Source organism: Mastomys coucha, unplaced genomic scaffold, assembly GCF_008632895.1.
Source record: "Mastomys coucha isolate ucsf_1 unplaced genomic scaffold, UCSF_Mcou_1 pScaffold16, whole genome shotgun sequence".
In the NCBI taxonomy this organism is placed as follows: Eukaryota; Metazoa; Chordata; class Mammalia; order Rodentia; family Muridae; genus Mastomys; species Mastomys coucha.
In genome coordinates this window covers 41,576,616-41,585,600 of record NW_022196898.1, presented here as the reverse complement: position 1 = coordinate 41,585,600, position 8,985 = coordinate 41,576,616, and the positions used below count along the sequence as shown (strand labels likewise).

Sequence of the window (8,985 nt, the reverse complement as noted above, 5' to 3'; positions counted from 1 at the left end):
TATGACAAAACCAAATTCACACAATATATTTCCACAAATCCAGCCCTTCAAAGGATAATAAATGGAAACCTCCAACACAAGAAGATAGCCACATGAACAGAATTCCAACTCTAACAACAAAAATAACAGGAAGCAACAATTACTTTTCCTTAATATCTATTAATATCAATGGACTCAATTCCCCAATAAAAAGATGTAGACTATCAGACTGGGTATGTAAAGAGGACCCAACATTTTGTTGCATACAGGAAACCCACCTCGGTGACAAAGACAGACACTACCTCAGAATAAATGGCTGGAAAACAATCCTCCGAGCTGGTCCCAAGAAAAAAGCTGGAGTAGCCATTCTAATATCAAATAAAATTGACTTTCACCCTAAAGTGATCAAAAAAGATAAGGAGGGACACTTCATATTAATAAAAGTTATGATCTACCAAGATGAACTCTCAATTCTGAACCTCTATGCTCCAAATCAAAGGGCATCTACATTCATAAAAGAAACTACTAAAGCTCAAAGCACACATTGCACCACACACAATAATAGTGGGAGATTTCAACACCCCACTCTCTGCAATGGACAGATCATGGAAACAGAAACTAAACAAAGACACAGTGAGACTAACAGAAGTTATGAAACAGATGGATTTAACAGATATCTTAGAACTTTTTATCCTAAAACAAAAGGATACACCTTCTTCTTAGCACCTCATGGTACCTTCTCCAAAATTGAAAAATCAGGCCTCAACAGATACGAGAAGATTGAAATAATTCCTTGTATCCTATCAGATCACCATGGACTAAAGCTGCTCCTCAATAACAACATAAACAATATAATACCCACATACACGTGGAAGCTTAGCAACACTCTACTCAATGATAACTTGGTCAAGGAAGAAATAAAGAAAGAAAGAAAAGGTCTTTCTTGAGTTTAATGAAAATGAAGCCACAACATATCCAAACTTATGGGACACAATGAAAGCAGTCCTAAGAGGAAAACTAATAACTTTAGGTGCCTCCAAAAAGAAACTGGGGAGAGCATACACCAGCAATTTGACAGCACATCTGAAAGCTCTAGAACAAAAAGAAGCAACTTCACCCAAGAGGAGTCAAAGGCAGGAAATAATCAAACTCAGGGCTGAAATCAACCCAATAAAAACAAAAAGAACTATACAAAGAATCAACCAAACCAGGAGCTGGTTCTTTGAGAAAATAAGCAAAATAGATAAACCCTTAGACAGACTAACTAGAGGGCACAGAGACTGTATCCTAATTAACAAGGTCAGAAATGAAAAGGGAGAGATAACAACAGAAACTGAGGAAATCCAAAAAATCATGAGAGCCTACTACAAAAGCCTATACTCAACAAAACTGGAAAACCTGGATGAAATGGACAATTTTGTAGGCAGATACCAGGTACCAAAGTTAAATCAAGACCAGACCAACGATCTAAACAGTCCCATATCTGCTAAGGAAATAGGAACAGTCATTAATAGTCTCCCAACAAACAAAAGCCCAGGACCAGATGGGACTAGTGCAGAGTTTTATCACACCTTCAAAGAAGACCTAATACCAATACTTCTCAAACTACTCCACAAAATTGAAACAGAAGGTACTCTACCCAATTCAGTTTATGAAGCCACAATTACTATTATACCTAAACCATATAAAGACCTAACGAAGAAGAAAACTTCAGACCAATTTCCCATATGAATATCGATGCAAAAATATTCAATAAAATTCTTGCAAACTGAATTAAAGAACACATCAAAACAATCATCCACCATGATCAAGTAGGCTTCATCCCAGGGATGCAGGGATGATTCAATATACGGAAATCCATCAACATAATTTACTATATAAACAAACTCAAAGAAAAAAACCATATGACTATCTCATTAGATGTTGAGAAAGCATTTGACAAAATCCAACTTGCCTTCATGATAAAAGTCTTGGAAAGATCAGGAATTCAAGGCCCATACTTAAACATAGTAAAAGCAATATACAGAAAACCAGTAGCCAACATCAAACTAAATGGAGAGAAACTTGAAGCAATCCCACTAAAATCAGGGACTAGACAAGGCTGCCCACTCTCTCCCTACATATTCAATATTGTACTTGAAGTCCTAGCCAGAGCAATTAGACAACAAAAGGAGATCAAAGGGATATGAATTGGAAAAAAAGTCAAATTATCACTATTTGATGATATAATAGTATACTTAAGTGACTCCAAAAATTTCACCAGAGAGCTCCTAAACCTGATAAACAACTTCAGCAAAGTAGCAGGATATGAAATTAACTCAAGTAAATCAGAGGCCTTCCTCTACACAAAGGATAAACAGGCAGAGAAATAAATAAGGGAAACAACATCCTTCACAATTGTTACAAATAATATAAAATACTTAGGTGTGACTCTAACTAAGCAAGTAAAAGATCTGTTTGACAAGAACTTCAAGTCTCTGAAGAAGGAAACTGAAGAAGATCTCAGAAAAAGGAAAGATCTCCCATGCTCGTGGATTGGCAGGATTAATATAGTAAATTGGCCATCTTGCTGAAGGCAATCTACAGATTCAATGCAATCCCCATCAAAATTCCAACTCAATTTTTCACAGACTTAGTAAGAGCAATTTGCAAATTCATCTGGAATAACAAAAAACCCAGGATAGCCAAATCTATTCTTAACAATAAAGGAGCCTCTGGTGGAATCACCATCCCGGACCTTAAGCTGTACTACAGAGCAATTGTGATTAAAAAAATAACAAAACAAAACTGCATGATATTGGTACAGTGACAGGCAGGTAGATCAATGGAACAGAATTGAAGACCCAGAAATGAACCCACAGACCTATGGTCACTTGATCTTTGACAAAGGAGGTAAAACCATAAAGTGGAAAAAAGACAGCATTCTCAACAAATGGTGCTGGCTCAACTGGTGGTTAGCATGTAGAAGAATGCAAATCAATCCATTCCTATCTCCTTGTACAAAGCTCAAGTCCAAGTCCAAGTGGATCAAGGACCTCCACATCAAACCAGAAACACTGAAATAGAAAAGTAAGTGGGGAATACACTTGAGTGCCTTGAGTACATAGGCACAGGGGAAAATTTCCTGAACAGAACACCAATAGCTTATGCTCTAAGATCAAGAATTGACAAATGGGACCTCATAAAGTTGCAAAGCTTCTGTAAGGCAAAAGACACTGTCAACAGGACAAAACGTCAACCAACAAATTGGGAAAAAATTCTTTACCAATCCTATATCTGATAGAGGGCTAATATCCAATGTATACAAAGAACTCATGAAGTTAGACTCCAGAGAACCAAATATCCCTATTAAAAATGGGGTACAGAGCTAAGCAACGAATTCTCAACTGATGAATACCGAATGGCTGAGAAGCACCTAAAGAAGTCAACATTCTTAGTCATCAGGGAAATGCAAATCAAAACAACCCTGAGATTCCACCTCACACCAGTCAGAATGGCTAGGATAAAAAACTAAAGTGACAGTAGATGCTGGAGAGCTTGTGGAGAAAGAGGAACACTCCTTCATTGCTGGTGGGATTGCAAGCTGGTACAACCACTCTGGAAATCAGTTTGGTGGTTCCTATGGAAATTGGACATAGTACTACCAGAGTATCCAGCTATAGCACTCTTGGGCATATACCCAGAAGATGCTCCAAAATGTAATGAGGACACATGCCCCACCATGTTCATAGCATCCTCATTTATAATAGCCAGAAACTGGAAACAACCCAGATGTCCCTCAACAGAGGAATGGATACAGAAATTGTGGTACATCTATACAATGGAGTACTACTCAGCTATTAAAAATAATGAATGTATGAAATTCCTAGGGAAATGGATGGATCTGGAGAATATCATCCTAAGTGAGGTAACTCAATTACAAAAGAACACACATGGTATGCACTCTCTGATAAGTGGTTATTAGCCCAGTAGTTCGGAATACTTGAAGTACAATCCACAAACCACAAGAAACTCAAGAAGACGGAAGACCAAAATGTGGATGCTTCATTCCTTCTTAAAAGGGGGAATAAAATACCCATGGAAGGAGTTGCAGAGACTAACTATGGAGCAGAGACTGTAGGACGGGCACTCAAGCCTGATATAGCTGTCTCCTGAGAGGCTCTGACAGTACCAGATTAATACAGAAGTAGAGGCTCACAGCCATCCATTGAACTGAGTACAGGGTCCCCAATGAAGGAGTTAGAGAAAGGACCTATGGAGCTGAGGGGTTTGCAGCACCTTAGGACGAATAACAATATGAACTAACTAGTACCCTCAGAGCTCCCAGGGTCTCAACCACCAACCAAGGAGTACACATGGTGAGACTGATGGCTCTGGCAGCATATGTATAGTAGAGGATGGCCAAGTTGGTCATTAAGGGGAGGAGAGGCCCTTGGCCCTGTGAAGGTTCTGTGCCCCAGTGTAGGGGAATGCCAGGGCCAGTTAGTGGGAGAGGGTGGGGTGGCGAGCAGGGGGAGGTGGAAGGGAACCGGGGTTTGTTCTTGTTTTTGTTTTGTTTTGTTTTGTTTTTTGAGGGGAAACTGGGAAAGGAGATATCATATGACATGTAAATAAAGAAAATATCTAAAAAAAAAATTCTTATCTAGTAGATGTATGATGATCCAGCCCAAAAGACTACCACTGCGATTTTCTCAAAGTCAGGTGGGGCAGTGCATGTTCCAGCTAACCTGCTCTTAAAATTCTGACAACCTTCAGACTTAACACATACCTTCAGAATTGGCCGGAACTCCTTCTCCAGCAGTTCCTTTAGCTCATCCTTGCTCAGTGTGCCACATTCTTCATCTTGCTTGGTGTATTTGTAGAATATATCAATGATGGTGACAACACTTCTTAAGAGATATGTCATCTTTGTTTGTGTCAAATTTAAATGAACCTAGCGGAAGAACGAATAAAGATATAGAGAGAACTACAGGGAGAGGCTTCATTTTCTTTTAGTTTTCCAGCAGATCTTATTTTAATATAATGCAATGGTTTTCAACTTTCCTAATGCTGTGACCTTTTAATACAGTTAGTCATGTTGTGGTGACCCCCCAGTATAATTATTTTCATTGATACTTCATAACTGTACTTTTGCTACTGTTATGAGTCATAACATAAATATCTTATATGCAGGATATCGGATATGAAAAAACCTGTGACAGTGTTGTTGGACCCCCAAAGGGATTTAGACCTACAGGTTGAGAACTACTGATAAGATAACTTTTTAAATCTCTTTTCTTTCTTCCATCTCAACATATAAGTATGGGTCAGGGTTTTTGTAATATTTATCGACACAAAGGAAACTTTGGGCATGTTACTGACCCAATTGAGATGTTCTCATGTCTCCATATTATTTGTCTTTGATGAGTATATTCTTTGTAGAATATGTCTTTAGGGTACTTTGATGTCCTGGGGGTTACTCTGGGCTTCCAACATTCCTAGTACTCTGTATACACCATAACTCTACTCTGTCTCATCTTTTCTGTCCTATATTTTTTTGTATCCTTTATCTCCTCCACTTTATCCATCTCCTTACCTCTGATTTTCTTTACTCTTCATTATCATTTCTTTCCTGGCATGCATGTGATACATGTATGTGATACATGCATGTGTTTGTGTGGGTGTGTATTCATATGTGTGTTTTGGAACTTTTGCACATATGTGGATATGTGTGTGGAAACCAGAATCAGCATTTGGTGTCTTTTTCAATTAGCGTTTATATTGTTTTTATATCTGTTCTTTATGTATGAGGGAATTGTGGATGTGTATGTAAATATGTGTATAATATATGAAGGTGTGTGTGTATGTGTGTGTTTGTATTTGTGCATGAGTCCAGGCATGTGTGTACCATGTGTGGAGATCAGAGGACAACCTTAGGTGTTGCTCATCACTTTCTACATTGTTTGAACCATGGTTTGCTGCCTGCATGCTTTTCATCACCTGTTGCCAGGCTAGCTCCAGGAAGATTGGAATTTCAGATGTTCACTCACTATACCCAGCTTTATGTCAGTTCTAGGCATTTGAACCCAAGTCCTCACGTGTACCATAAGTTCTGTAGACACTGAGTGCTTTTCCAAGCCTTATATTTTGAGACAGCTTCTCTTAATGATCCTAGAGTTCATTGATTCGGCTAAATTGGTTAGCAAGTGAGATCTAGAGAGCCACTTGTGTCAGTCCCTACCCCAGCACAAAAGTTACAAACATATGTTACCATACCTAGCTTTTACAGAGGTGCTATGCATCTGAACTCAAGTCCTCATGCTTGTGTGGCAGACACTTTACCTATTAAGTTATTTGCCCAGGCTCAATCTCTTTCTTCCCTTCTTCCCCTCCTTCCTTCTTTCTTTCTTTCTTTCTTTCTTTCTTTCTTTCTTTCTTTCTTTCTTTCTTTCTTTCTTCCTTTCTCTCTTTTTCTTTTCTGTTTTCTTCCTATGTATGTATCTTTGTATGTGTGCATGTATGTATGTATGTATGCATCTATCTATCTATCTATCTATCTATCTATCTATCTATCTATCTATCTATCTTTGAGACAGGATCTCATGCAGCTAAGGCTGGCCTAAAAAATTGCTTTGTAGCCAAGTCTGGCCCCTGACTCCTGATCTTTCCTTTCACCTCCTGAGTTGCAGAATTATATGCATGCTTCACCATTCCCATCTGGGGCAAAAGTGGCAGATAACATCTAAATCCCTTTGGTTCATCAGAAAGCAAGTTAGACCCAAAACTTTTACAGAAAATTAAAAAAATGTCTCAAGTGTGTCAATGAAATCTCAGTACTGTAGAACCCAGAGATAGCCTTTATCACAGGTCAAAAACTCTCATAATCTTAGTACTCAATTAAACAGCCTTTCTTTTTAAAGTTAGAAATCCAGACAAGAATTTGGAAGTGGAGAATTAGACTTCAAATTTCTATGAAACAACAATGAACAGTGAAAAAAAACACCACCATACTACTAGTCTTGTGCAAATGCTCAGAAAAGATGCCTTATGAGATGAGATGGCACGGAACAGTGATTCTCAACCTTCCTAATGCTGTAACACCTTAACACAGCTCCTCGTGTTATTGCAACCTCCAACCATAAAAGTACTTTCATTGACACTTCAATTGTAATTTTGTATGAGTTATATGTAAATGTCTGATATGTAGGATATCTGATAAATGACCCCTGTTGAAGGGGTCCTGACCAAAGGTTGAGAATCACTGGCCTAGATGAAGACAGACTTTTACTAACTTCCTCAATAAAGACATTTATTTCTAAAGACTCAAGCATAAACTAATTATCCAAACTAAACAACAAACCAAAAAGAAAAGAATCAACAACAAAAGGAAAAGTAGAAAAATATGTTACTCTATATGTCTGAGCTCAGACTCATCTCAGGATATCTGGAACAAGAGCACCAAAAGCCATTGATTTCCATTCCTCTCACCTGGTTCACCAAAGGAACAAGTAGGATAAGGCCTGATGCAGCTTGCAGGGTGTTGATGAATTGGGACAGTAACCCTTATATAGCTTCTAGCTTGGGTGCTGTCTCCTGTGGGATGGGCTGATTCATTTCTAATCAAACTTAACCCCACCCCTTGCATGTTTATCTTCCTTCTTTACATTCTCATCTCTAAGATGATTGCAGAAAGGGTGGTAATGTTCCCACCTCCCACAATGAAGACATGCTCTGGGACACTCTCCTGTAGGGTCATATATAGTGAAAAGCAGAGACTTTGTTGAAGAGGATTTGTGTGTGCAATTGGTTTTCTTTATCATCGTTCAAAGAAGGTAGAAGAGTGTTAGATACTTGGCAGGTGCATGATATTAGTTTTTTATTGCAAATGAATGCAGGCCACTAAGCTTATCCAATTCATGTCTTTTGAAATAATAGTTACTATTTATTGAGAACTTACTGTGTTCAGATAAGTGTGTTGAATATGCCTCTCTTATCATGTTGTCTAATAACATTTGCATATGTATGTTTGTTCCACATTACAGATAAAGACATAAGTTTAAAAGAATTCAAAGTCATAGCTATATGATACAAGAACCAAGATTTGAACATATAACTATCTTATTGCTGATGCCGTAATCATTATTTTAGCTTACCCTTATTATATGAAACAAATTGAATCTGGGATTTATACCATATATACATTTTAAGAATGTCATGTATTCTGAAACAGGAATCATATGAAGGGGAAATGTATGGAATGCTGCAAGCCATGAGAAGAAGAAATAATCTCGGATCATGTGTAAGCTATTTTTTTTTTTGTTGCTAAGTATAAGAGCTATAAATAAAAGTAAGGTTTTCAGAAGTGTTTAAGATAAATTTAGAGTGAGATTTTCTTCCTGTACCCTACGATTCACTATTAGTATGGCATCTTTGGGCCTAGCCTTTTGGAAAAATATACGTCTCTTGGAAAAGATGTATATAGCACATATCACATTTTGATGTGTAGCAAAATAACCAAATAAACTGCATTAGGCGTGATGAATCAACTCTCCTGTATTCACCACAAGGCAATGGTGGTAGTAGCTGTCATCACTTGATTGCTCTTTTGTCTATTTTACTACTTTATTCCTCAGATAAATTTGTGAGGTTAGTATCATGAAATGAAAGTATAAAGAAATTTTAAAATGTGACTAAAATCTCAGCAGTATCAGAAGGAAAAGTGGTTCACCATACTAGATGCTGAAGCCTGGCCTAGAGTTGCAGATTTGCCATATGTCTGGAGTCAGTTATCTCCTGTATGGGTATTACTTTGGGGATAGTTATCATCTAGACAGTCCCTAGATTTTAGCAACTTAGAATGAGTATCTGTTCACAAACATGTTAATGGATTAGTCCCCGAGAGACAACACTGCCCCTATTTCCCAGGGAGTCCTAAACTAATACAACCATAGAAAGTTAGGCTTTTAAGAAGGAATGAAATGTCCACCTTTTGGTCTTCCTTCTTCTAGAGTTCCTTGTGGAATGTGG

At 37.9% G+C, this 8,985-nt stretch overlaps 1 long non-coding RNA gene across 1 annotated transcript in view; it reads left to right on the top strand.

Moving 5' to 3' along the window:
* Positions 1 to 7,666: 7,666 nt before the first annotated feature.
* LOC116093355 overlaps positions 7,667 to 8,985 on the top strand; it is a 4,800-nt gene continuing 3,481 nt past the window's right edge. Inside the window, exons 1-2 of the long non-coding RNA XR_004119687.1 lie at positions 7,667 to 7,790; positions 8,189 to 8,257. This is a non-coding gene — a long non-coding RNA (uncharacterized LOC116093355). The remainder of the gene's footprint in view (positions 7,791 to 8,188; positions 8,258 to 8,985) is intronic.